The sequence below is a fragment of the Carettochelys insculpta genome, chromosome 25 (assembly GCF_033958435.1).
Source record: "Carettochelys insculpta isolate YL-2023 chromosome 25, ASM3395843v1, whole genome shotgun sequence".
Lineage (NCBI taxonomy): Eukaryota > Metazoa > Chordata > Testudines > Carettochelyidae > Carettochelys > Carettochelys insculpta.
Window position 1 is genome coordinate 17,760,866 of NC_134161.1, and position 24,233 is coordinate 17,785,098.

Below are 24,233 nucleotides of genomic sequence, written 5' to 3' on the forward strand. Positions count from 1 at the left end.
CCTCAGTGTGATCGCCGCCCCGCAGCCACGCGCAGCCCGTCTCCCAGGGGGCGGCAGCGCCACCCTGTGGCCACGCACGGTCAGGCGCAGCCCGTCACCCAGGGGGCGGTAGCGCCACGCTGTGGCCACGCACGGTCAGGCGCAGCCCGTCTGCCAGGGGGCGGCAGCGCCACCCTGTGGCCAGGCCCGGTCAGGCGCAGCCCATCTTCCAGGGGGCGGCAGCGCCTCCGTGTGCCCAGGCACGGTCAGACGCAGCCTGTCGCCCAGGGGGCGGCATCGCCATCTCGCGGTCAAAGAGGGGAGCGGCGAATTGTGCTTCACTCGGTGCAGCGGAGACACTTGGTGGCCAGCTGGTGTACCGCGCAGCATGTGTCGTTCCCCTCCCGCGGCAGCAATACCTCTCCTAATGCAGAGAGAGTTCCCGATGGACAGGCGGGGACGCCCCGCGGCCGTCGGGGAAGGCGCCGCGTGCCGCTCCCTGAGGAGCAGCGAGTGGGAACGTAACGAATCTGCTGAATTCTCCCCGCCGGGGCCAGAGGCGGCGCCGGAACGGTTGCTGCTCAGGAGTCGCTTCCACCGCCCCGGGGCTGTTGCCAGGTCAGGTGACAGAGGGGTGCGGGGGTCTGGGAGAGACCCGGGAGTGTTTTTCTCTGCCACCTTACGGCTCAGAGACGCACCCGTGTTGCGCGGGCACGCTCGCCGCCTCCGTCTCCCATCAGCCACGGCGGGAGCCGGGGTTCCATGGGAGATGGAGTAGTCGCTGCCTCCTTGTCCCATCAGCGAGTGCGGCCCGGCGGCACCATGGGAAAGGGAGTGCCTTCTGCCTCCATCTTCCGTCGGCCACCGCGGGCCCTGGTGCGCTATGGGAGATGGAGTATTCGCTGCCTCCATCTCCCGTCCGCCACGGCGGGCCGCGGTGCGCCATGGGAGATGGAGTCCTCGCTGCCTCTATCTCCCGTCGTGCAGCGCGGGCACCTGTGCGCCATGGGAGATGGAGTCCTCTCTGCCTCCATCTCCCGTCGGCCACGGCGGGCTCCGGTGCGCCATGGGAGGTGGAGTCTTCTCTGCCTCCATCTCCCGTCGTGCAGCGCGGGCCCCGCTGCGCCATGGGAGATGGAGTCCTCGCTGCCTCCATCTCCCGTCGGCCACGGCGGGCCCCAGGGCACCTTGGGAGACGCGCGACCGCAGTGGTCAGGTGGGACTTCGCGAGTCGCGCCCCTAGCGAGCGGCTCCTCCAGGGAGCTGCAGGTTGCATATCGCTGCCGGTTGCGTTGTGTTTCGGAGGGGCAGATGTCGGGGCGGGGCTGTCTGGGGCCACTTCAGTGTCTTTTCTTCCTGCCTTCCCCAGCTAGGGGCTTCTTCCTCCAGGTCGCTGTCTAGCCAGCGATGGGACCCTCCTTCAGTTCCCACCTGCCCTTCCTGCCCCCCCGCAGCCGGGCAGCAGTGGGATCCTTCTGCCCCGCCCCTCGTCTTTCCTTCCTTTCCCAGTTCGCCCCGCACGTGCGCTCCCTACGACCGCCTCCAGCCCCTCACCTGCACTTTCTGCTCTCTTCATCCCGGCAGCAATGGGATCCGTGAACCGTCGCTTTGTTCCCATCCCCATCCAGCCCACCCGCAACCTGCGCTTCCTGCTGCCCGCCTCTAAACTGTCAGCCGTGTGCTCTTTCAGCCCTTCTCTCCCAAGCAAACACCAACCTTTTCCCCCTGCCCCATCCATAGCCAGCCAGGTGTGGGATCCCTAGACCTGCCCTAAGCTGCATGCCACAACTTGCATGTAAATCTTCTCTCAAGCAAGTGTCAGTCTGCTCACTTGTGAAAATTAAACTCGTAAGACTCTGGCAGGTCACGTGTAGAACGTAGTTAGCACGTGAACGAGGCCTGGCCCTGCATTTCTGAGGCTTTTTTCCGCTTTGGCCAAAGTACAGGGGTTGATCTCCCCCCCTGCGCCCCCGAGGCCAGAGGAGGGAGTTCTTTGGTGCTAGCAGAGTGGGTAGAATCCACTCCCCTCTCCGAGGTTCACTGTGCGCCGCTTGCTGGGATGAGGGCCCAGGACCGATTCGGGTGCCGCCCGGCTATTCGCAGAGCATCCGCACCTGAGAGCATGTGTTTCTACGGGAGGTGCACATCCACGCAAGGATCTCTGCACAGAGCCACATTTATTCCACACACGGATGCAAAAGAGGGGAGGGAATGTTGAGGCTTCCTGCACAAGCACACAGGTCCCCAAATGTTCACATGCAGCCCTGGGCAGTCAGCTCCTCTCGGGCGACCACACCACTTCTTGGGCCCTCACCCTCAGTGTGATCACCTCCCACGGGGCGGCAGCGCCACCCTGGGGCCAGGCCCGGTCAGGCGCAGCCCGTCGCCCAGGGGCGGCAGCGCCACCCTGTGGCCAGGCCCGGTCAGGCGCAGCCCGTCACCCAGGGGGCGGCAGCGCCACCATGTGGCCACGCACGGTCAGGCGCAGCCCGTCCCCCAGGCGACGGCAGCGCCACCCTGTGGCCAGGCACGGTCAGGCGCAGCCTGTCGCCCAGGGGGAGGCATCGCCATCTCGCGGTCAAAGAGGCGAGCGGCGGATTGTGCTTCACTCGGTGCAGCGGAGACACTTCGTGGCCAGCTGGTGTATCGCGAAGACTGTGTCGTTCCCCTCCCGCGGCAGCAATACCTCTCCTAATGCAGAGAGAGTTCCCGATGGACAGGCGGGGACGCCCCGCGGCCGTCGGGGAAGGCGCCGCGTGCCGCTCCCTGAGGAGCAGCGAGTGGGAACGTAACGAATCTGCTGAAGTCTCCCCGCCGGTGCCAGAGGCGGCGCCGGAACGGTTGCTGCTCAGGAGTCGCTTCCACCGCCCCGGGGCTGTTGCCAGGTCAGATGACGGAGGGGTGCGGGGGTCTGGGAGAGACCCGGGAGTGTTTTTCTCTGCCACCTTATGGCTCAGAGACGCACCCGTGTTGCGCGAGCACGCTCGCCGCCTCCGTCTCCGTCTCCCATCAGCCACGGCGGGAGCCGGGGTTCCATGGGAGATGGAGTAGTCGCTGCCTCCCTGTCCCATGAGCGAGTGCGGCCCGGCGGCACCATGGCAAACGGAGTGCCTTCTGCCTCCATCTCCCGTCGGCCACCGCGGGCCCTGGTGCGCTATGGGAGATGGAGTCTTCGCTGCCTCCATCTCCCGTGGGCCATGGCGGGCCCCGATGTGTCATGGGAGAAGGAGTCCTCGCTGCCTCCCTCTCCCGTCGGCCATGGCGGGCTCCAGTGCGCCATGGGAGATGGAGTCCTCGCTGCCTCCATCTCCCGTCGTGCAGCGCGGGCACCGGTGCGCCGTGGGAGATGGAGTTCTCGCTGCCTCCCTCTCCCGTCGTGCAGCGCGGGCACCGGTGTGCCATGGGAGATGGAGTTCTTGGTGCCTCCATCTCCCGTCGGCCACGGCGGGCCCCTGTGCGCCAAGGGAGATGCAGTCCTCGCTGCCTCCATCTCCCGTCGGCCAATTCTTGGGCCCTCACCCTCAGTGTGATCGCCGCCCCGCAGCCACGCGCAGCCCGTCTCCCAGGGGGCGGCAGCGCCACCCTGTGGCCACGCACGGTCAGGCGCAGCCCGTCACCCAGGGGGCGGTAGCGCCACGCTGTGGCCACGCACGGTCAGGCGCAGCCCGTCTGCCAGGGGGCGGCAGCGCCACCCTGTGGCCAGGCCCGGTCAGGCGCAGCCCATCTTCCAGGGGGCGGCAGCGCCTCCGTGTGCCCAGGCACGGTCAGACGCAGCCTGTCGCCCAGGGGGCGGCATCGCCATCTCGCGGTCAAAGAGGGGAGCGGCGAATTGTGCTTCACTCGGTGCAGCGGAGACACTTGGTGGCCAGCTGGTGTACCGCGCAGCATGTGTCGTTCCCCTCCCGCGGCAGCAATACCTCTCCTAATGCAGAGAGAGTTCCCGATGGACAGGCGGGGACGCCCCGCGGCCGTCGGGGAAGGCGCCGCGTGCCGCTCCCTGAGGAGCAGCGAGTGGGAACGTAACGAATCTGCTGAATTCTCCCCGCCGGGGCCAGAGGCGGCGCCGGAACGGTTGCTGCTCAGGAGTCGCTTCCACCGCCCCGGGGCTGTTGCCAGGTCAGGTGACAGAGGGGTGCGGGGGTCTGGGAGAGACCCGGGAGTGTTTTTCTCTGCCACCTTACGGCTCAGAGACGCACCCGTGTTGCGCGGGCACGCTCGCCGCCTCCGTCTCCCATCAGCCACGGCGGGAGCCGGGGTTCCATGGGAGATGGAGTAGTCGCTGCCTCCTTGTCCCATCAGCGAGTGCGGCCCGGCGGCACCATGGGAAAGGGAGTGCCTTCTGCCTCCATCTTCCGTCGGCCACCGCGGGCCCTGGTGCGCTATGGGAGATGGAGTATTCGCTGCCTCCATCTCCCGTCCGCCACGGCGGGCCGCGGTGCGCCATGGGAGATGGAGTCCTCGCTGCCTCTATCTCCCGTCGTGCAGCGCGGGCACCTGTGCGCCATGGGAGATGGAGTCCTCTCTGCCTCCATCTCCCGTCGGCCACGGCGGGCTCCGGTGCGCCATGGGAGGTGGAGTCTTCTCTGCCTCCATCTCCCGTCGTGCAGCGCGGGCCCCGCTGCGCCATGGGAGATGGAGTCCTCGCTGCCTCCATCTCCCGTCGGCCACGGCGGGCCCCAGGGCACCTTGGGAGACGCGCGACCGCAGTGGTCAGGTGGGACTTCGCGAGTCGCGCCCCTAGCGAGCGGCTCCTCCAGGGAGCTGCAGGTTGCATATCGCTGCCGGTTGCGTTGTGTTTCGGAGGGGCAGATGTCGGGGCGGGGCTGTCTGGGGCCACTTCAGTGTCTTTTCTTCCTGCCTTCCCCAGCTAGGGGCTTCTTCCTCCAGGTCGCTGTCTAGCCAGCGATGGGACCCTCCTTCAGTTCCCACCTGCCCTTCCTGCCCCCCCGCAGCCGGGCAGCAGTGGGATCCTTCTGCCCCGCCCCTCGTCTTTCCTTCCTTTCCCAGTTCGCCCCGCACGTGCGCTCCCTACGACCGCCTCCAGCCCCTCACCTGCACTTTCTGCTCTCTTCATCCCGGCAGCAATGGGATCCGTGAACCGTCGCTTTGTTCCCATCCCCATCCAGCCCACCCGCAACCTGCGCTTCCTGCTGCCCGCCTCTAAACTGTCAGCCGTGTGCTCTTTCAGCCCTTCTCTCCCAAGCAAACACCAACCTTTTCCCCCTGCCCCATCCATAGCCAGCCAGGTGTGGGATCCCTAGACCTGCCCTAAGCTGCATGCCACAACTTGCATGTAAATCTTCTCTCAAGCAAGTGTCAGTCTGCTCACTTGTGAAAATTAAACTCGTAAGACTCTGGCAGGTCACGTGTAGAACGTAGTTAGCACGTGAACGAGGCCTGGCCCTGCATTTCTGAGGCTTTTTTCCGCTTTGGCCAAAGTACAGGGGTTGATCTCCCCCCCTGCGCCCCCGAGGCCAGAGGAGGGAGTTCTTTGGTGCTAGCAGAGTGGGTAGAATCCACTCCCCTCTCCGAGGTTCACTGTGCGCCGCTTGCTGGGATGAGGGCCCAGGACCGATTCGGGTGCCGCCCGGCTATTCGCAGAGCATCCGCACCTGAGAGCATGTGTTTCTACGGGAGGTGCACATCCACGCAAGGATCTCTGCACAGAGCCACATTTATTCCACACACGGATGCAAAAGAGGGGAGGGAATGTTGAGGCTTCCTGCACAAGCACACAGGTCCCCAAATGTTCACATGCAGCCCTGGGCAGTCAGCTCCTCTCGGGCGACCACACCACTTCTTGGGCCCTCACCCTCAGTGTGATCACCTCCCACGGGGCGGCAGCGCCACCCTGGGGCCAGGCCCGGTCAGGCGCAGCCCGTCGCCCAGGGGCGGCAGCGCCACCCTGTGGCCAGGCCCGGTCAGGCGCAGCCCGTCACCCAGGGGGCGGCAGCGCCACCATGTGGCCACGCACGGTCAGGCGCAGCCCGTCCCCCAGGCGACGGCAGCGCCACCCTGTGGCCAGGCACGGTCAGGCGCAGCCTGTCGCCCAGGGGGAGGCATCGCCATCTCGCGGTCAAAGAGGCGAGCGGCGGATTGTGCTTCACTCGGTGCAGCGGAGACACTTCGTGGCCAGCTGGTGTATCGCGAAGACTGTGTCGTTCCCCTCCCGCGGCAGCAATACCTCTCCTAATGCAGAGAGAGTTCCCGATGGACAGGCGGGGACGCCCCGCGGCCGTCGGGGAAGGCGCCGCGTGCCGCTCCCTGAGGAGCAGCGAGTGGGAACGTAACGAATCTGCTGAAGTCTCCCCGCCGGTGCCAGAGGCGGCGCCGGAACGGTTGCTGCTCAGGAGTCGCTTCCACCGCCCCGGGGCTGTTGCCAGGTCAGATGACGGAGGGGTGCGGGGGTCTGGGAGAGACCCGGGAGTGTTTTTCTCTGCCACCTTATGGCTCAGAGACGCACCCGTGTTGCGCGAGCACGCTCGCCGCCTCCGTCTCCGTCTCCCATCAGCCACGGCGGGAGCCGGGGTTCCATGGGAGATGGAGTAGTCGCTGCCTCCCTGTCCCATGAGCGAGTGCGGCCCGGCGGCACCATGGCAAACGGAGTGCCTTCTGCCTCCATCTCCCGTCGGCCACCGCGGGCCCTGGTGCGCTATGGGAGATGGAGTCTTCGCTGCCTCCATCTCCCGTGGGCCATGGCGGGCCCCGATGTGTCATGGGAGAAGGAGTCCTCGCTGCCTCCCTCTCCCGTCGGCCATGGCGGGCTCCAGTGCGCCATGGGAGATGGAGTCCTCGCTGCCTCCATCTCCCGTCGTGCAGCGCGGGCACCGGTGCGCCGTGGGAGATGGAGTTCTCGCTGCCTCCCTCTCCCGTCGTGCAGCGCGGGCACCGGTGTGCCATGGGAGATGGAGTTCTTGGTGCCTCCATCTCCCGTCGGCCACGGCGGGCCCCTGTGCGCCAAGGGAGATGCAGTCCTCGCTGCCTCCATCTCCCGTCGGCCAATTCTTGGGCCCTCACCCTCAGTGTGATCGCCGCCCCGCAGCCACGCGCAGCCCGTCTCCCAGGGGGCGGCAGCGCCACCCTGTGGCCACGCACGGTCAGGCGCAGCCCGTCACCCAGGGGGCGGTAGCGCCACGCTGTGGCCACGCACGGTCAGGCGCAGCCCGTCTGCCAGGGGGCGGCAGCGCCACCCTGTGGCCAGGCCCGGTCAGGCGCAGCCCATCTTCCAGGGGGCGGCAGCGCCTCCGTGTGCCCAGGCACGGTCAGACGCAGCCTGTCGCCCAGGGGGCGGCATCGCCATCTCGCGGTCAAAGAGGGGAGCGGCGAATTGTGCTTCACTCGGTGCAGCGGAGACACTTGGTGGCCAGCTGGTGTACCGCGCAGCATGTGTCGTTCCCCTCCCGCGGCAGCAATACCTCTCCTAATGCAGAGAGAGTTCCCGATGGACAGGCGGGGACGCCCCGCGGCCGTCGGGGAAGGCGCCGCGTGCCGCTCCCTGAGGAGCAGCGAGTGGGAACGTAACGAATCTGCTGAATTCTCCCCGCCGGGGCCAGAGGCGGCGCCGGAACGGTTGCTGCTCAGGAGTCGCTTCCACCGCCCCGGGGCTGTTGCCAGGTCAGGTGACAGAGGGGTGCGGGGGTCTGGGAGAGACCCGGGAGTGTTTTTCTCTGCCACCTTACGGCTCAGAGACGCACCCGTGTTGCGCGGGCACGCTCGCCGCCTCCGTCTCCCATCAGCCACGGCGGGAGCCGGGGTTCCATGGGAGATGGAGTAGTCGCTGCCTCCTTGTCCCATCAGCGAGTGCGGCCCGGCGGCACCATGGGAAAGGGAGTGCCTTCTGCCTCCATCTTCCGTCGGCCACCGCGGGCCCTGGTGCGCTATGGGAGATGGAGTATTCGCTGCCTCCATCTCCCGTCCGCCACGGCGGGCCGCGGTGCGCCATGGGAGATGGAGTCCTCGCTGCCTCTATCTCCCGTCGTGCAGCGCGGGCACCTGTGCGCCATGGGAGATGGAGTCCTCTCTGCCTCCATCTCCCGTCGGCCACGGCGGGCTCCGGTGCGCCATGGGAGGTGGAGTCTTCTCTGCCTCCATCTCCCGTCGTGCAGCGCGGGCCCCGCTGCGCCATGGGAGATGGAGTCCTCGCTGCCTCCATCTCCCGTCGGCCACGGCGGGCCCCAGGGCACCTTGGGAGACGCGCGACCGCAGTGGTCAGGTGGGACTTCGCGAGTCGCGCCCCTAGCGAGCGGCTCCTCCAGGGAGCTGCAGGTTGCATATCGCTGCCGGTTGCGTTGTGTTTCGGAGGGGCAGATGTCGGGGCGGGGCTGTCTGGGGCCACTTCAGTGTCTTTTCTTCCTGCCTTCCCCAGCTAGGGGCTTCTTCCTCCAGGTCGCTGTCTAGCCAGCGATGGGACCCTCCTTCAGTTCCCACCTGCCCTTCCTGCCCCCCCGCAGCCGGGCAGCAGTGGGATCCTTCTGCCCCGCCCCTCGTCTTTCCTTCCTTTCCCAGTTCGCCCCGCACGTGCGCTCCCTACGACCGCCTCCAGCCCCTCACCTGCACTTTCTGCTCTCTTCATCCCGGCAGCAATGGGATCCGTGAACCGTCGCTTTGTTCCCATCCCCATCCAGCCCACCCGCAACCTGCGCTTCCTGCTGCCCGCCTCTAAACTGTCAGCCGTGTGCTCTTTCAGCCCTTCTCTCCCAAGCAAACACCAACCTTTTCCCCCTGCCCCATCCATAGCCAGCCAGGTGTGGGATCCCTAGACCTGCCCTAAGCTGCATGCCACAACTTGCATGTAAATCTTCTCTCAAGCAAGTGTCAGTCTGCTCACTTGTGAAAATTAAACTCGTAAGACTCTGGCAGGTCACGTGTAGAACGTAGTTAGCACGTGAACGAGGCCTGGCCCTGCATTTCTGAGGCTTTTTTCCGCTTTGGCCAAAGTACAGGGGTTGATCTCCCCCCCTGCGCCCCCGAGGCCAGAGGAGGGAGTTCTTTGGTGCTAGCAGAGTGGGTAGAATCCACTCCCCTCTCCGAGGTTCACTGTGCGCCGCTTGCTGGGATGAGGGCCCAGGACCGATTCGGGTGCCGCCCGGCTATTCGCAGAGCATCCGCACCTGAGAGCATGTGTTTCTACGGGAGGTGCACATCCACGCAAGGATCTCTGCACAGAGCCACATTTATTCCACACACGGATGCAAAAGAGGGGAGGGAATGTTGAGGCTTCCTGCACAAGCACACAGGTCCCCAAATGTTCACATGCAGCCCTGGGCAGTCAGCTCCTCTCGGGCGACCACACCACTTCTTGGGCCCTCACCCTCAGTGTGATCACCTCCCACGGGGCGGCAGCGCCACCCTGGGGCCAGGCCCGGTCAGGCGCAGCCCGTCGCCCAGGGGCGGCAGCGCCACCCTGTGGCCAGGCCCGGTCAGGCGCAGCCCGTCACCCAGGGGGCGGCAGCGCCACCATGTGGCCACGCACGGTCAGGCGCAGCCCGTCCCCCAGGCGACGGCAGCGCCACCCTGTGGCCAGGCACGGTCAGGCGCAGCCTGTCGCCCAGGGGGAGGCATCGCCATCTCGCGGTCAAAGAGGCGAGCGGCGGATTGTGCTTCACTCGGTGCAGCGGAGACACTTCGTGGCCAGCTGGTGTATCGCGAAGACTGTGTCGTTCCCCTCCCGCGGCAGCAATACCTCTCCTAATGCAGAGAGAGTTCCCGATGGACAGGCGGGGACGCCCCGCGGCCGTCGGGGAAGGCGCCGCGTGCCGCTCCCTGAGGAGCAGCGAGTGGGAACGTAACGAATCTGCTGAAGTCTCCCCGCCGGTGCCAGAGGCGGCGCCGGAACGGTTGCTGCTCAGGAGTCGCTTCCACCGCCCCGGGGCTGTTGCCAGGTCAGATGACGGAGGGGTGCGGGGGTCTGGGAGAGACCCGGGAGTGTTTTTCTCTGCCACCTTATGGCTCAGAGACGCACCCGTGTTGCGCGAGCACGCTCGCCGCCTCCGTCTCCGTCTCCCATCAGCCACGGCGGGAGCCGGGGTTCCATGGGAGATGGAGTAGTCGCTGCCTCCCTGTCCCATGAGCGAGTGCGGCCCGGCGGCACCATGGCAAACGGAGTGCCTTCTGCCTCCATCTCCCGTCGGCCACCGCGGGCCCTGGTGCGCTATGGGAGATGGAGTCTTCGCTGCCTCCATCTCCCGTGGGCCATGGCGGGCCCCGATGTGTCATGGGAGAAGGAGTCCTCGCTGCCTCCCTCTCCCGTCGGCCATGGCGGGCTCCAGTGCGCCATGGGAGATGGAGTCCTCGCTGCCTCCATCTCCCGTCGTGCAGCGCGGGCACCGGTGCGCCGTGGGAGATGGAGTTCTCGCTGCCTCCCTCTCCCGTCGTGCAGCGCGGGCACCGGTGTGCCATGGGAGATGGAGTTCTTGGTGCCTCCATCTCCCGTCGGCCACGGCGGGCCCCTGTGCGCCAAGGGAGATGCAGTCCTCGCTGCCTCCATCTCCCGTCGGCCAATTCTTGGGCCCTCACCCTCAGTGTGATCGCCGCCCCGCAGCCACGCGCAGCCCGTCTCCCAGGGGGCGGCAGCGCCACCCTGTGGCCACGCACGGTCAGGCGCAGCCCGTCACCCAGGGGGCGGTAGCGCCACGCTGTGGCCACGCACGGTCAGGCGCAGCCCGTCTGCCAGGGGGCGGCAGCGCCACCCTGTGGCCAGGCCCGGTCAGGCGCAGCCCATCTTCCAGGGGGCGGCAGCGCCTCCGTGTGCCCAGGCACGGTCAGACGCAGCCTGTCGCCCAGGGGGCGGCATCGCCATCTCGCGGTCAAAGAGGGGAGCGGCGAATTGTGCTTCACTCGGTGCAGCGGAGACACTTGGTGGCCAGCTGGTGTACCGCGCAGCATGTGTCGTTCCCCTCCCGCGGCAGCAATACCTCTCCTAATGCAGAGAGAGTTCCCGATGGACAGGCGGGGACGCCCCGCGGCCGTCGGGGAAGGCGCCGCGTGCCGCTCCCTGAGGAGCAGCGAGTGGGAACGTAACGAATCTGCTGAATTCTCCCCGCCGGGGCCAGAGGCGGCGCCGGAACGGTTGCTGCTCAGGAGTCGCTTCCACCGCCCCGGGGCTGTTGCCAGGTCAGGTGACAGAGGGGTGCGGGGGTCTGGGAGAGACCCGGGAGTGTTTTTCTCTGCAACCTTATGGCTCAGAGAGGCACGCGTGTTGGGCGGGCACGCTCGCCGCCTTCGTCTCCGTCTCCCATGAGCCACGGCGGGAGCCGGGTTTCCATGGGAGATGGCGTGGTCGCTGCCTCCCTGTCCCGTCAGCGAGTGCGGCCCGGGGGCACCATGGGAAACGGAGTGCCTTCTGCCTCCATCTCCCGTCGGCCACCGCGGGCCCTGGTGTGCCATGGGAGAAGGAGTCCCTGCTGCCTCCATCTCCCGTCGGCCACGGCGGGCCCCAGTGCGCCATGGGAGATGGAGTTCTCGCTGCCTCCATGTCCCGTGGGCCACGGCGGGCCCCGGTGCGCCATGGGAGAAGAAGTCCTCGCTCCTCCATCTCCCGTCGTGCAGCGCGGCCAGCGGTGCTCCATGGGAGATGGAGTCCTCGGTGGCGCCATCTCCCGTCGTGCAGCACGGGAACCTGTGCGCCATGGGAGATGGAGTCCTCGCTGCCTCCATCTCCCGTCGTGCAGCGCGGGTACCGGTGCGCCATGGGAGAAGGAGTCCTCGCTGCCTCCATCTCCCGTCGGCCACGGCGGGCTCCGGTGCGCCATGGGAGATGGAGTCTTTGGTGCCTCCATCTCCCGTCGTGCAGCGCGGGCTCCGGTGCGCCATGGGAGATGGAGTCTTCGGTGCCTCCATCTCCCGTCGTGCAGCGCGGGTACCGGTGCGCCATGGGAGATGGAGTTCTCGCTGCCTCCATCTCCCGTCGGCCACGGCGGGCCCCAGGGCACCTTGGGAGATGCGCGACCGCAGTGGTCAGGTGGGGCTTCGCGAGTCCCGCCCGTAGCGAGCGGCTCCTCCAGGGAGCTGCAGGTTGCATATCGCTGCCGGTTGCGTTGTGTTTCGGAGGGGCAGGTGTCGGGGCGGTGCGGTCTGGGGCCACTTCAGCGTCTGTTCTTTCTGCCTTCCCCAGCTAGGGGCTTCTGCCTCCAGGTCGCTGTCTAGCCAGCGATGGGACCCTCCTTCAGTTCCCACCTGCCCTTCCTGCCCCCCCGCAGCCGGGCAGCAGTGGGATCCTTCTGCCCCGCCCGTCGCCTTTCCTTCCTTTTCCAGCTAGCCCCCCACGTGCACTCTCTGCTCCCGTCATGGGAGAAGGAGTCCTCGCTGCGTCCATCTCCCGTCGTGCAGCGCGGGCACCGGTGCGCCATGGGAGATGGAGTCCTCGCTGCCTCTATCTCCCGTCGTGCAGCGCGGGCACCGGTACGCCATGGGAGATGGAGTCCTCGCTGCCTCTATCTCCCGTCGTGCAGCGCGGGCACCGGTGCGCCATGGGAGATGGAGTCCTTGGTGCCTCCATCTCCCGTCGGCCACGGCGGGCCCCTGTGCGCCAAGGGAGATGCAGTCCTCGCTGCCTCCATCTCCCGTCGGCCAATTCTTGGGCCCTCACCCTCAGTGTGATCGCCGCCCCGCGGCCACGCGCAGCCCGTCTACCAGGGGGCGGCAGCGCCACCCTGTGGCCACGCACGGTCAGGCGCAGCCCGTCACCCAGGGGGCGGCAGCGCCACGCTGTGGCCACGCACGGTCAGACGCAGCCTGTCGCCCAGGGGGCGGCATCGCCATCTCGCGGTCAAAGAGGGGAGCGGCGGATTGTGCTTCACTCGGTGCAGCGGAGACACTTGGTGGCCAGCTGGTGTACCGCGCAGCATGTGTTGTTCCCCTCCCGCGGCAGCAATACCTCTCCTAATGCAGAGAGAATTCCCGATGGACAGGCGGGGACGCCCCGCGGCCGTCGGGGAAGGCGCCGCGTGCCTCTCCCTGAGGAGCAGCGAGTGGGAACGTAACGAATCTGCTGAATTCTCCCCGCCGGGGCCAGAGGCGGCGCCGGAACGGTTGCTGCTCAGGAGTCGCTTCCACCGCCCCGGGGCTGTTGCCAGGTCAGGTGACAGAGGGGTGCGGGGGTCTGGGAGAGACCCGGGAGTGTTTTTCTCTGCCACCTTATGGCTCAGAGACGCACGCGTGTTGCGCGGGGACGCTCGCCGCTTCCGTCTCCGTCTCCCATCAGCCACGGCGGGAGCCGGGGTTCCATGGGAGATGGAGTAGTCGCTGCCTCCCTGTCCCATCAGCGAGTGCGGCCCGGCGGCACCATGGGAAACGGAGTGCCTTCTGCCTCCATCTCCCGTTGGCCACCGCGGGCCCTGGTGCCCTATGGGAGATGGAGTCTTCGCTGCCTCCATCTCCCGTCGGCCACGGCGGGCCGCGGTGCCTCATGGGAGAAGGAGTCCTCGCTTCCTCCATCTCCCGTCGTGCAGCGCGGGCACCGGTGCGCCACGGGAGATGGAGTCCTGCTGCCTCCATCTCCCTTTGTGCAGCGCGGTCACCGGTGCGCCATGGGAGATGGAGTCCTCGCTGCCTCTATCTCCCGTCGTGCAGCGCGGGCACCGGTGTGCCATTGGAGATGGAGTCCTTGGTGCCTCCATCTCCCGTCGGCCACGGCGGGCCCCTGTGCGCCAAGGGAGATGCAGTCCTCGCTGCCTCCATCTCCCGTCGGCCAATTCTTGGGCCCTCACCCTCAGTGTGATCGCCGCCCCGCAGCCACGCGCAGCCCGTCTCCCAGGGGGTGGCAGCGCCACCCTGTGGCCACGCACGGGCAGGCGCAGACCGTCCCCCAGGGGGCGGCAGCGCCACGCTGTGGCCAGGCCCGGTCAGGCGCAGCCCGTCTCCCAGGGGGCGGCAGCGCCGCCCTGTGGCCAGGCCCGGTCAGGCGCAGCCCATCTTCTAGGGGGCGGCAGCGCCTCCGTGTGCCCAGGCACGGTCAGACGCAGCCTGTCGCCCAGGGGGCGGCATCGCCATCTCGCGGTCAAAGAGGGGAGCGGCGGATTGTGCTTCACTCGGTGCAGCGGAGACACTTGGTGGCCAGCTGGTGTATCGCGCAGCATGTGTCGTTCCCCTCCCGCGGCAGCAATACCTCTCCTAATGCAGAGAGAGTTCCCCATGGACAGGCGGGGACGCCCCGCGGCCGTCGGGGAAGGCGCCGCGTGCCGCTCCCTGAGGAGCAGCGAGTGGGAACGTAACGAATCTGCTGAATTCTCCCCGCCGGGGCCAGAGGCGGCGCCGGAACGGTTGCTGCTCAGGAGTCGCTTCCACCGCCCCGGGGCTGTTGCCAGGTCAGGTGACGGAGGGGTGCGGGGGTCTGGGAGAGACCCGGGAGTGTTTTTCTCTGCCACCTTATGGCTCAGATACGCACCCGTGTTGCGCGGGCAGGCTCGCCGCCTCCGTCTCCCATCAGCCACGGCGGGAGCCGGGGTTCCATGGGAGATGGAGTAGTCGCTGCCTCCCTGTCCCATCAGCGAGTGCGGCCCGGCGGCACCATGGGAAAGGGAGTGCCTTCTGCCTCCATCTTCCGTCGGCCACCGCGGGCCCTGGTGCGCTATGGGAGATGGAGTCTTCGCTGCCTCCATCTCCCGTCGGCCACGGCGGGCCGCTGTGTTCCATGGGAGATGGAGTCCTCGGTGCCTCTATCTCCCGTCGTGCAGCGCGGGCACCTGTGCGCCATGGGAGATGGAGTCCTCGGTGTCTCCATCTCCCGTCGACCACGGCGGGCCCCGGTGCGCCATGGGAGGTGGAGTTTTCGCTGCTTCCATCTCCCGTCGGCCAAGGCGGGCCCCGCTGCGCCACGGGAGATGGAGTCCTCGCTGCTTCCATCTCCCGTCGTGCAGCGCGGGCACCGATGCGCCAAGGGAGATGGAGTCCTCGGTGCCTCCATCTCCCGTCGACCACGGCGGGCCCCAGTGCGCCATGGGAGGTGGAGTCTTCGCTGCCTCCATCTCCCGTCGGCCAAGGCGGGCACCGGTGCGCCATGGGAGATGGAGTCCTCCGTGCCTCCATCTCACGTCGGCCACGGCGGGCCTCAGGGCACCTTGGGAGACGCGCGAGCCCAGTGCTCAGGTGGTGCTGCGCGAGTTCCGCCCCTAGCGAGCGGCTGCCCCAGGGAGTTGCAGGTTGCATATCGCTGCCGGTTGCGTTGCGTTTCGGAGGGGCAGGTGTCGGGGCGGTGCGGTGTGGTCTGGGGCCACTTCAGCGTCTGTCCTTCCTCCCTTCCCCAGCTAGGGGCTTCTCCCTCCAGGTCGCTGTGAAGCCAGCGATGGGACCTTTCTTCAGTCCCCATCTGCCCTCCCTGCCCCCCCTTCGCAGCCGGGTAGAAGTGGGATCCTCCTGCCCCGCCCCTCGTCTTTCCTTCCTTTCCCAGCTCGCCCCCCACGTGCGCTCCCTACGACCGCCTCCAGCCCCTCACCTGCACTTTCTGCCCTCTTCATCCCGGCAGCAATGGGATCCGTGAGCCGTCGCTTTGCTCCCATCCCCATCCAGCCCACCCGCAACCTGCGCTTCCTGCTGCCCGCCTCTAAACTGTCAGCCGTGTGCTCTTTCAGCCCTTCTCTCCCAAGCAAACACCAACCTTTTCCCCCTGCCCCACCCGTAGCCAGCCAGCTGTGGGGTCCCTAAACCTGCCCGAACCTGCATGCCACAACTTGCGTGTAAATGTTCTCTCAAGCAAGCTTCAGTCTGCTCCCTTATGTTGCCTCCTTCCTAAGGTGGCACAGTGGCAGTTCGTGCCCGGTGAGGAACGCTGGCCCAACAACACACCGAGAGTGGAAGAAGAATCTTTATTTGGCATGCGAAGTAAGGCACAGGGGGATCTCTGCTCACAGCCTGCACACCCTGCAACAAAAAGTGAGCAATACTTATACCTCTCTCCTCCTTTGTTCACTCACCCCCCCACCCCTGCAACAAACCAGGGGAGAGTTTCTGATACTCCCTTAATCCATTCCTACCGCTCATATGACATTCCGCTCTGGTAATTCCCTATTAATCAGGAGGTAAAGTACCAATAGATTATTAACAGAATGTAAGTTACAGGGAGGCAGAGTTATTCAGTCGTACAGAACGTGAACAGGATTTCAGTGACAAAACAATGCTGAATTTCATGAGAAAATTAAGGAGGATTCACTAACAATGCTAAATACAAGATTGAACCTCATGGGAACATCACTAAGCATTCATTTACAAAACAATGTTTCTACGAGTAGAGAATATAACAATCTTTCCGCTGCCAACACTTATGAAAATTAAACTCGTAAGACTCTGGCAGGTCACGTGTAGAACGTAGTTAGCACGTGAACGAGGCCTGGCCCTGCATTTCTGAGGCTTTTTTCCGCTTTGGCCAAAGTACAGGGGTTGATCTCCCCCCCTGCGCCCCCGAGGCCAGAGGAGGGAGTTCTTTGGTGCTAGCAGAGTGGGTAGAATCCACTCCCCTCTCCGAGGTTCACTGTGCGCCGCTTGCTGGGATGAGGGCCCAGGACCGATTCGGGTGCCGCCCGGCTATTCGCAGAGCATCCGCACCTGAGAGCATGTGTTTGTACGGGAGGTGCACATCCACGCAAGGATCTCTGCACAGAGCCACATTTATTCCACACACGGATGCAAAAGAGGGGAGGGAACCTTGAGGCTTCCTGCACAAGCACACAGGTCCCCAAATGTTCACATGCAGCCCTGGGCAGTCAGCTGCTCTCGGGGGACCACACCACCTCTTGGGCCCTCACCCTCAGTGTGATCACCTCCCACGGAGCGGCAGCGCCGCCCCGCGTCCACGCGCAGCCCGTCTCCCAGGGGGCAGCAGCGCCACCCTGTGGCCAGGCACGGTCAGGCTCAGCCCGTCTCCCAGGGGGCGGCAGCGCCACCCTGTGGCCAGGCCCGGTCGGGCGCAGCCCGTCTTCCAGGGGGCGGCAGCGCCACCCTGTGGCCAGGCCCGGTCAGGCGCAGCCCGTCGCCCAGGGGGCGGCAGCGCCACCCTGTGGCCAGGCCCGGTCAGGCGCAGCCCGTCTTCCAGGGGGCGGCAGCGCCATTTCGCGGTCAAAGAGGCGAGCGGCGGATTGTGCTTCACTCGGTGCAGCGGAGACACTTGGTGGCCAGCTGGTGTATCGCGCAGCATGTGTCGTTCCCCTCCCGCGGCAGCAATACCTCTCCTAATGCAGAGAGAGTTCCCCATGGACAGGCGGGGACGCCCCGCGGCCGTCGGGGAAGGCGCCGCGTGCCGCTCCGTGAGGAGCGGCGAGTGGGAACGTAACGAATCTGCTGAATTCTCCCCGCCGGGGCCAGAGGCGGCGCCGGAACGGTTGCTGCTCAGGAGTCGCTTCCACCGCCCCGGGGCTGTTGTCAGGTCAGGTGACGGAGGGGTGCGGGGGTCTGGGAGAGACCCGGGAGTGTTTTTCTCTGCCACCTTATGGCTCAGAGACGCACCCGTGTTGCGCGGGCACGCTCGCCGCCTCCGTCTCCCATCAGCCACGGCGGGAGCCGGGGTTCCATGGGAGATGGAGTAGTCGCTGCCTCCCTGTCCCATCAGCGAGTGCGGCCCGGGAGCACCATGGGAAAGGGAGTGCCTTCTGCCTCCATCTTCCGTCGGCCACCGCGGGCCCTGGTGCGCTATGGGAGATGGAGTCTTCGCTGCCTCCCTCTCCCGTCGGCCACGGCGGGCTCCGCTGCGCCATGGGAGATGGAGTCCTCGCTGCCTCCCTCTCCCGTCGGCCATGGCGGGCTCTGGTGCGCCCTGGGAGATGGAGTCCTCGATGCCTCCATCTCCCGTCGTGCAGCGCGGGCACCGGTGCGCCGTGGGAGATGGAGTCCTCGCTGCCTCCATCTCCCGTCGGCCACGGCGGGCCCCAGGGCACCTTGGGAGATGCGCGACCGCAGTGGTCAGGTGGGGCTTCGCGAGTCCCGCCCCTAGCGAGCGGCTCCTCCAGGGAGCTGCAGGTTGCATATCGCTGCCGGTTGCGTTGTGTTTCGGAGGGGCAGGTGTGGGGGCGGTGCGGTCTGGGGCCACTTCAGCGTCTGTTCTTCCTGCCTTCCCCAGCTAGGGGCTTCTCCCTCCAGGTCGCTGTCTAGCCAGCGATGGGACCCTCCTTCAGTTCCCACCTGCCCTTCCTGCCCCCCCGCAGCCGGGCAGCAGTGGGATCCTTCTGCCCCGCCCCTCGCCTTTCCTTCCTTTCCCAGCTAGCCCCCCACGTGCGCTCCCTGCGACCGCCTCCAGCCCCTCACCTGCACTCTCTGCTCCCCTCATCCGGGCAGCAGTGGGATCCGTCAGCCGCCGCTTTCCTCCCATCCCCATCCAGCCCACCCGCAACCTGCGCTTCCTGCTGCCCGCCTCCAAACTATCATTCGTGTGCCCATTCAGCCCTTCTGTCCCAGCCAAACACCAACCTTTTCCCCCTGCCCCATCCATAGCCAGCCAGGTGTGGGATCCCTAGACCTGCCCTAAGCTGCATGCCACAGCTTGCATGTAAATCTTCTCTCAAGCAAGTGTCAGTCTGCTCACTTATGAAAATTAAACTCTTAAGACTGGCAGGTCACGTGTAGAACGTAGTTAGCATGTGAACAAGGCCTGGCCCTGCATTTCTGAGGCTTTTTTCCGCTTTGGCCAAAGTACAGGGGTTGATCTCCCCCCCTGCGCCCCCGAGGCCAGAGGAGGGTGCTAGCAGAGTGGGTAGAATCCACTCCCCTCTCCGAGGTTCACTGTGCGCCGCTTGCTGGGATGAGGGCCCAGGACAGATTCGGGTGCCGCCCGGCGATTCGCAGAGCATCCGCACCTGAGAGCGTGTGTTTCTACGGGAGGTGCACATCTATGCAAGGATCTCTGCACAGAGCCACATTTATTCCACACACGGATGCAAAAGAGGGGAGGGTGATTTCTTGAGTGATGTCAGGTCATCGTGCTCTTAGGCAGGGTTGAAAAAAATAGCTGCTTCTTCAAGTAACAAAACCACCTGGTCTCAAATGGAAAATGGTCAAGAACATTCAGGTTGCTTTGTCTGTTGATGAGAAAACCTGCCTCCTTTTACTTTCTCAAGGCTCTAACAGTCCAGAGCATTACCTCCAATGCTTTGGTAAATGGAAATTCTTTTCTTTGGGCTTGCTTTTCTGTATTTCCAGTTAGTGTCACATCAGTAACACTTGAACCAGATCAGCAGTGTTCAGTGGTAAATTAGCTGACATGGGTCAAAACTTCAAAATCGCCATTTTGAAGTTTACCAATGAAGTGCTGAAATACATATTCAGTGCCTCATTAGCATGCTGGCAGCCGCAGCACATGGAAGTTGACTTGGCTCCTTTTCGAAAGGACCCTGCCTATTTGAAATCCCTGTATTCCTAACTGCAGATAGGAATAAGGGGATTTTGAAGTGGCCGGGGTCCTTTCCAAAGAGCGCCCCATCTGCACCAGCTGCCTCAATTTCCAAGTGCTGCAGCTGCCGGCATTCTAATGAGGTGCTGAATGTGTATTTCAGGGCTTCATTAGTAAACTTCAAAATGGCCATTTTGAAGTTTTGGGCTAGTGTAGATGTAGCCCATGGAGTCAAATGAAGGTGGTTACAATGAGCAATGTCACAGGTCCAGCTGCTGAAGAGCTAAGAACAGTAAGGAAACAGGGTCAAACTGTGTGTACCCAGATAGACCCAAGGTGTCTTTGCCAATCTGGGTAGCTGTTAGTGAAGCATTCACTCAGACCCTGCTTATGTATGCATGGAAATAAGTTTCCCTCTATGATCCTTATTGTCACCATGGAGTCAAAGGTTACAGCTTCATATGTATCTGGAGTTTGCAAACTGGGGGCATCTCTGCTGCAGGGGGTGCAGCAATCAACTGTACTGTGGTGCCTCCTGCATCTTTTCTCCAGTCATATGGTCCCTGCTGCAGCTGCTGATTGGTCTTGCCTGACAGAGAGCCAGCTTCATGTCTCCTTCCCCTGTATCCCCATGGGGGCCCTCTTTTGCCTCCTTGCAGCCTCTGTTGGTTCAGCTGCCCTGTGAGCACCCTCCCTGCCTGCCACTCTCTGTCAGAATGCAGAGGCCCTGAGACCAGCTGAGTGGGCAGCTGGTGAGTTCCTGGCTTGATAAGGTATTCTTCTGGGTTCCCCTTGGGGGGAGGACCCGTGGAGAGTGTCACAAACACCCCTCCCTCTTTGGGGCATCTCCTGGAACCTCACAATTCCCTCCTCAAGCTTCCCACCCTCTTTCTGGGTCCCCCCGCAATATCCATTCATGTGGTTCTCCCACAGGTTGCAGTGCCAGGCTAACCCAAGGGCTAAAAAAGGAGGGGGCCCAAAGTAAAAGTTTGTTTACAGATCAATCATACATATCAGCAGTGAGCAATCAGGTAAATGTAATTACAGAAGTAAATTCCCTTTGCTAATAGAAAGGAGACCCAAGCCTTACTTGTGCTTTTTTTTCAGGCAATGAGCTAGCTCTCCACTAAAAATAATTTCCTTAATTGTGACTCAATAATGGTAGTAAGACAGAGTAGCACTACATGATTGTTAGCACAGATACATGCTGATTAAAATATGTTTCATTATGTGATCCCTCTCTCCTCAGCTATTTCTTAGGTTGCTCTGTGAGCAGCACAGAATGAGAGTGGGTAGGAACCCTGCCTTAATTCTTTTTGAGCTGGTGCCTGTGATCTGTGGGTCATATTAAATTGCCTGGGTCCCTGGGCAATTGCACCCTTTGCTTCCTTCAATGGTATGACTGATACTACCTTTATGTTAATGGTGAGGGGCAGAGGGTATTGATCAGGCAGTGCCTAATTTGTGCTAGGCTTGAGCTCTGAGACCTCTGTCTCTTTCCTGGGGTAAAGAGGGGGAGTAGAGATGATGGCAGTAAGGGCTCTGGAAGCAAATGGGGAGCTAGCAATGACTTGGGGGGGGGGTGTCAAAGCATAACTGCTTAAAGGTTACAGTTTCCCCTAAAGTCAGCCCTAGGGATGGTCAGCATGTGTGACCCATACCAACAGCCCCAGCACTGCAACAGGGTGTGACACTGTTCTCTATCCTGAGTGTGAGGACAGTTATTTGTTTTGGCCACAGCCACTCAATTTTTCCAGCATGCAGGAAATATTCTCAGCCAATATAGACAATGGTAGTGCTTTTGAATGTTTTCCATTAGCACCCACAGGGCTGCACTCACCCTAGTTGCTTCTCCCACAACTTCTTCCACTACCACCTGTGAGCAGAATTTTCTTTTTTATGAACCTGAAATATGGCAAGTTTAGTCTTACCTGGTTATAGAATTGGAGACCATCTAGTGGAAGACACATGAAAAGGAACAGTACTTATTATTGTTAACAAAGAAGTGAACTGAAAGGTGTCTGTGTCCCTGGATGCTGTTTTTATAGCTTCCCTTGGCCTCCAAGGCATTCTGGGAAATTGCATGGGTGGAGCTTAGGGTAGTATTTAAACTGGGTCTGCAGGCCAAGAGAATCATTCAGTTATGTAGTGTTTTCAAGAGATGTGGAGGACACCTTATAGAAGTCTTGAGAGCTTTGGTGAGTGTGGGTTATGTGATCCTATAGAATGTGTTTATGGTGAATGTAGTATTTGTGTTTTTATTTCATTTGATGTTTTTTGTAGTATATTTGATTTAGGGGATGTTTGCTATTCAATATTCCTGTTTTGTGTTGCTTGAGTGCTTGTGACAAGAGAGTGTAGGTGAAGCCTAGTAGTTAAGTATGAGTAACTGAATGTTTAATGGCATGTTTTTGCTGACCATCCACTTACATATGTCTTTGGTTTTTAGTTGTCTAGAGCCCTGTGAAAACTTGGCTTTTAGTTAAGGTTTTGTTGTGGCTTTTGTATAGCAGACATTCATATTTGTGTGACAAACAACTTCCTGGAGAGGGATCTGTATGTGGGTAAAGATGCCTCTAGCTTAGTTGTCACTTGTCAGTTGCTACTTGTTTTCTTTGTCCAATTACTGGATGTGGCTTTTTTCAGGAGGCTCCTAGTATGTTAGCTAGCCAGGGACCCCCTGTGGCTGTAGTGAGCAAGGGAAGTACTATCAGTATGTATATATATATAGTTATTTGCTCAGTGGGTAGTGTGAAGGGGAGGCTTATGTATCACAGGCCTGTCCTTTTAAGAAAGGAGAAAGTAACTGAACAAGCTTTCAAGTCGGTCTGTTGGTTTGTAAGCATGTGCACTTCTGTTCATGTGTTGGTTGTCACCAAAGAACAACAGAGGTTGTGTTTGAGTCACAATATTGCTAGCTGAGCCTATTGGAAAGGCCCACAGAGCCAGGAGAAGACTGCAAGGGCTGTCCAAGTTGAATATCTTCAAAGGGCTAGGTAGTCAGAAGCACTTTTTTGCTAGTGAGGCTATTCTCTTCCAGTCAGGAGTCCTCTAAAAGTATTCCCATAGTCAACAGACTTGTGAGAGGGGAGTAGGAGACTATTGTGTGGAGGGTACACATGTTCCCTGGAGAAAGGGTAATTGTTATCAGAGCAATTGTGTGTCTATGTACTTATGCTCTGTTCAGCCATCTTCTTCCATGGGGGGGATTTCCCAGCATTAGGTCAGTGCTCCTGTCTTTTGTCTTTTACCTAGTTGGTAGGTATTGGAAGAGCCTGTGCAGGTCCTACTAACAATACACCTCTGTGGCACAGTGAGGACTCCTTTATTGTAGATAGGAAGACATTTGGGGGCAGTGGATAGGCTGAGGGGGCTTTTGTCAGTAATAGGCTCTGTGTATGACACAGGAGGATCTGAGTTTGGCGGGGGGGCGAGCTATGTTTGGTCTCCATGTTGCCTAGCTAGCCTGGCAAAGGTAGGAGCAGAAAGTGATTGCTTACTTCACAGATGCTATGTGTTGTCCATATAACATTGCTTGTATCTCAGAGCAGTGCTTTCTTTTTTGTAATGCAGGCACAGTCCCACTTGATGGGCCTGCAGGATAATGCTCCTAGCATTTTTTGTCACATACAAAAGCAACAAGACTGCCTGTGCCACCTTAGACTAACAGATATTTTGCAGCATAAGCTTTCATTGGCTATTTGCAATAGTGCATGAACAAAGCCTAATGCAGCAAGAGATGTCAGGTGGGTACTTAATATCAGTAGCACTTCCCTCATGCAGCACAACTGATATGGCTGGCGACTATGGATTGTGCATGGAAAAAAGTCAATGAAAAACCATTGACATAGGTAGCTACTTGAGAGAATGTGGACAGTCTCCATAGTGGTTTCCTGATGGCATAACAGTGACTAACTGGCTTTTTGGGGGTAATGCCCATTTCAATTTTGGTTTTCTTCATGGACTCACTGAGCTCACATGTCATAGAACAAGAGTACACCCAGGTGGCCACTTAAGGTACCAGGAATGGGGTCGGCTTAGCATGTCTGCTGCATGTGGGGAGTGATACCTGTATTATTGGAGTATCTACTGGGGATTAGTGTTGGTTCATTAAATTCTGGTGATATTAGTGTGGGTGGGTAGTCAATTTTTAGGCTTGTTGTGTGAGTGAAGTGCTGTGTGCATTATCAAAAGTAGCTAATGTCCTCAGTGATTGCATACTGGCAGGTGGTTTGTGATAGTATTCAGGGTATTGCTTTGTGGTTTTTTTAATGTTTGATGTTAAAATTTGTCATTGCAGGCTTTGTGCTGCTATGCTACAATTTCACAAAGAAGTGATGTGTGGTGGTGGGGAACTGTGAGCCTCCTGCAAATGCACTTGTGTGAAAACAAGTTATGTATAGTTACTGATCCGGAGCTTTGTGTTGTGTGGGAAGTGGATTCCACTGGGTGCATGTCACTGGGAACTCTGGGTATGTGTTTAGAAGCTGTGGTTTTGGTCTCCCCTATCATGTCTTATATGGGGGTTAATTTTTGTGACTCTGGCTTCCTTTTAATAGGAGGTTATTCTGGTCTGTGATCTGAAGGCTTGTAGTTCAGGAAAGGAGTTGAATGCATGTTAAGTGTCTTGAAAATGTGGAGATGCTGTCAGGCATGCCAGTTACTGGTCAGATGTGGATGTGTTCCATGCTGAAGATGAGAAACTGCTTTCACTGGGTGCATGCCATCACTGGGAACTTAAGGTCTGTGTGTTGAAAGCTGCCATGTTTTCCTTGTGCTCTGTGAGGCTTAAATGACTTTTGTTCCCCCTTTTTTTGTATGAGGTCACTCTGGTCTGCAATCTGAAGGCCTGCATTGCTGTAGAAGAGTTGAATGCACCTTAATCATTTGGAAGCTGTGGAGTTGCTGTCATATGCCAGTTAAGTATAGTTACTTGTTGCATGCT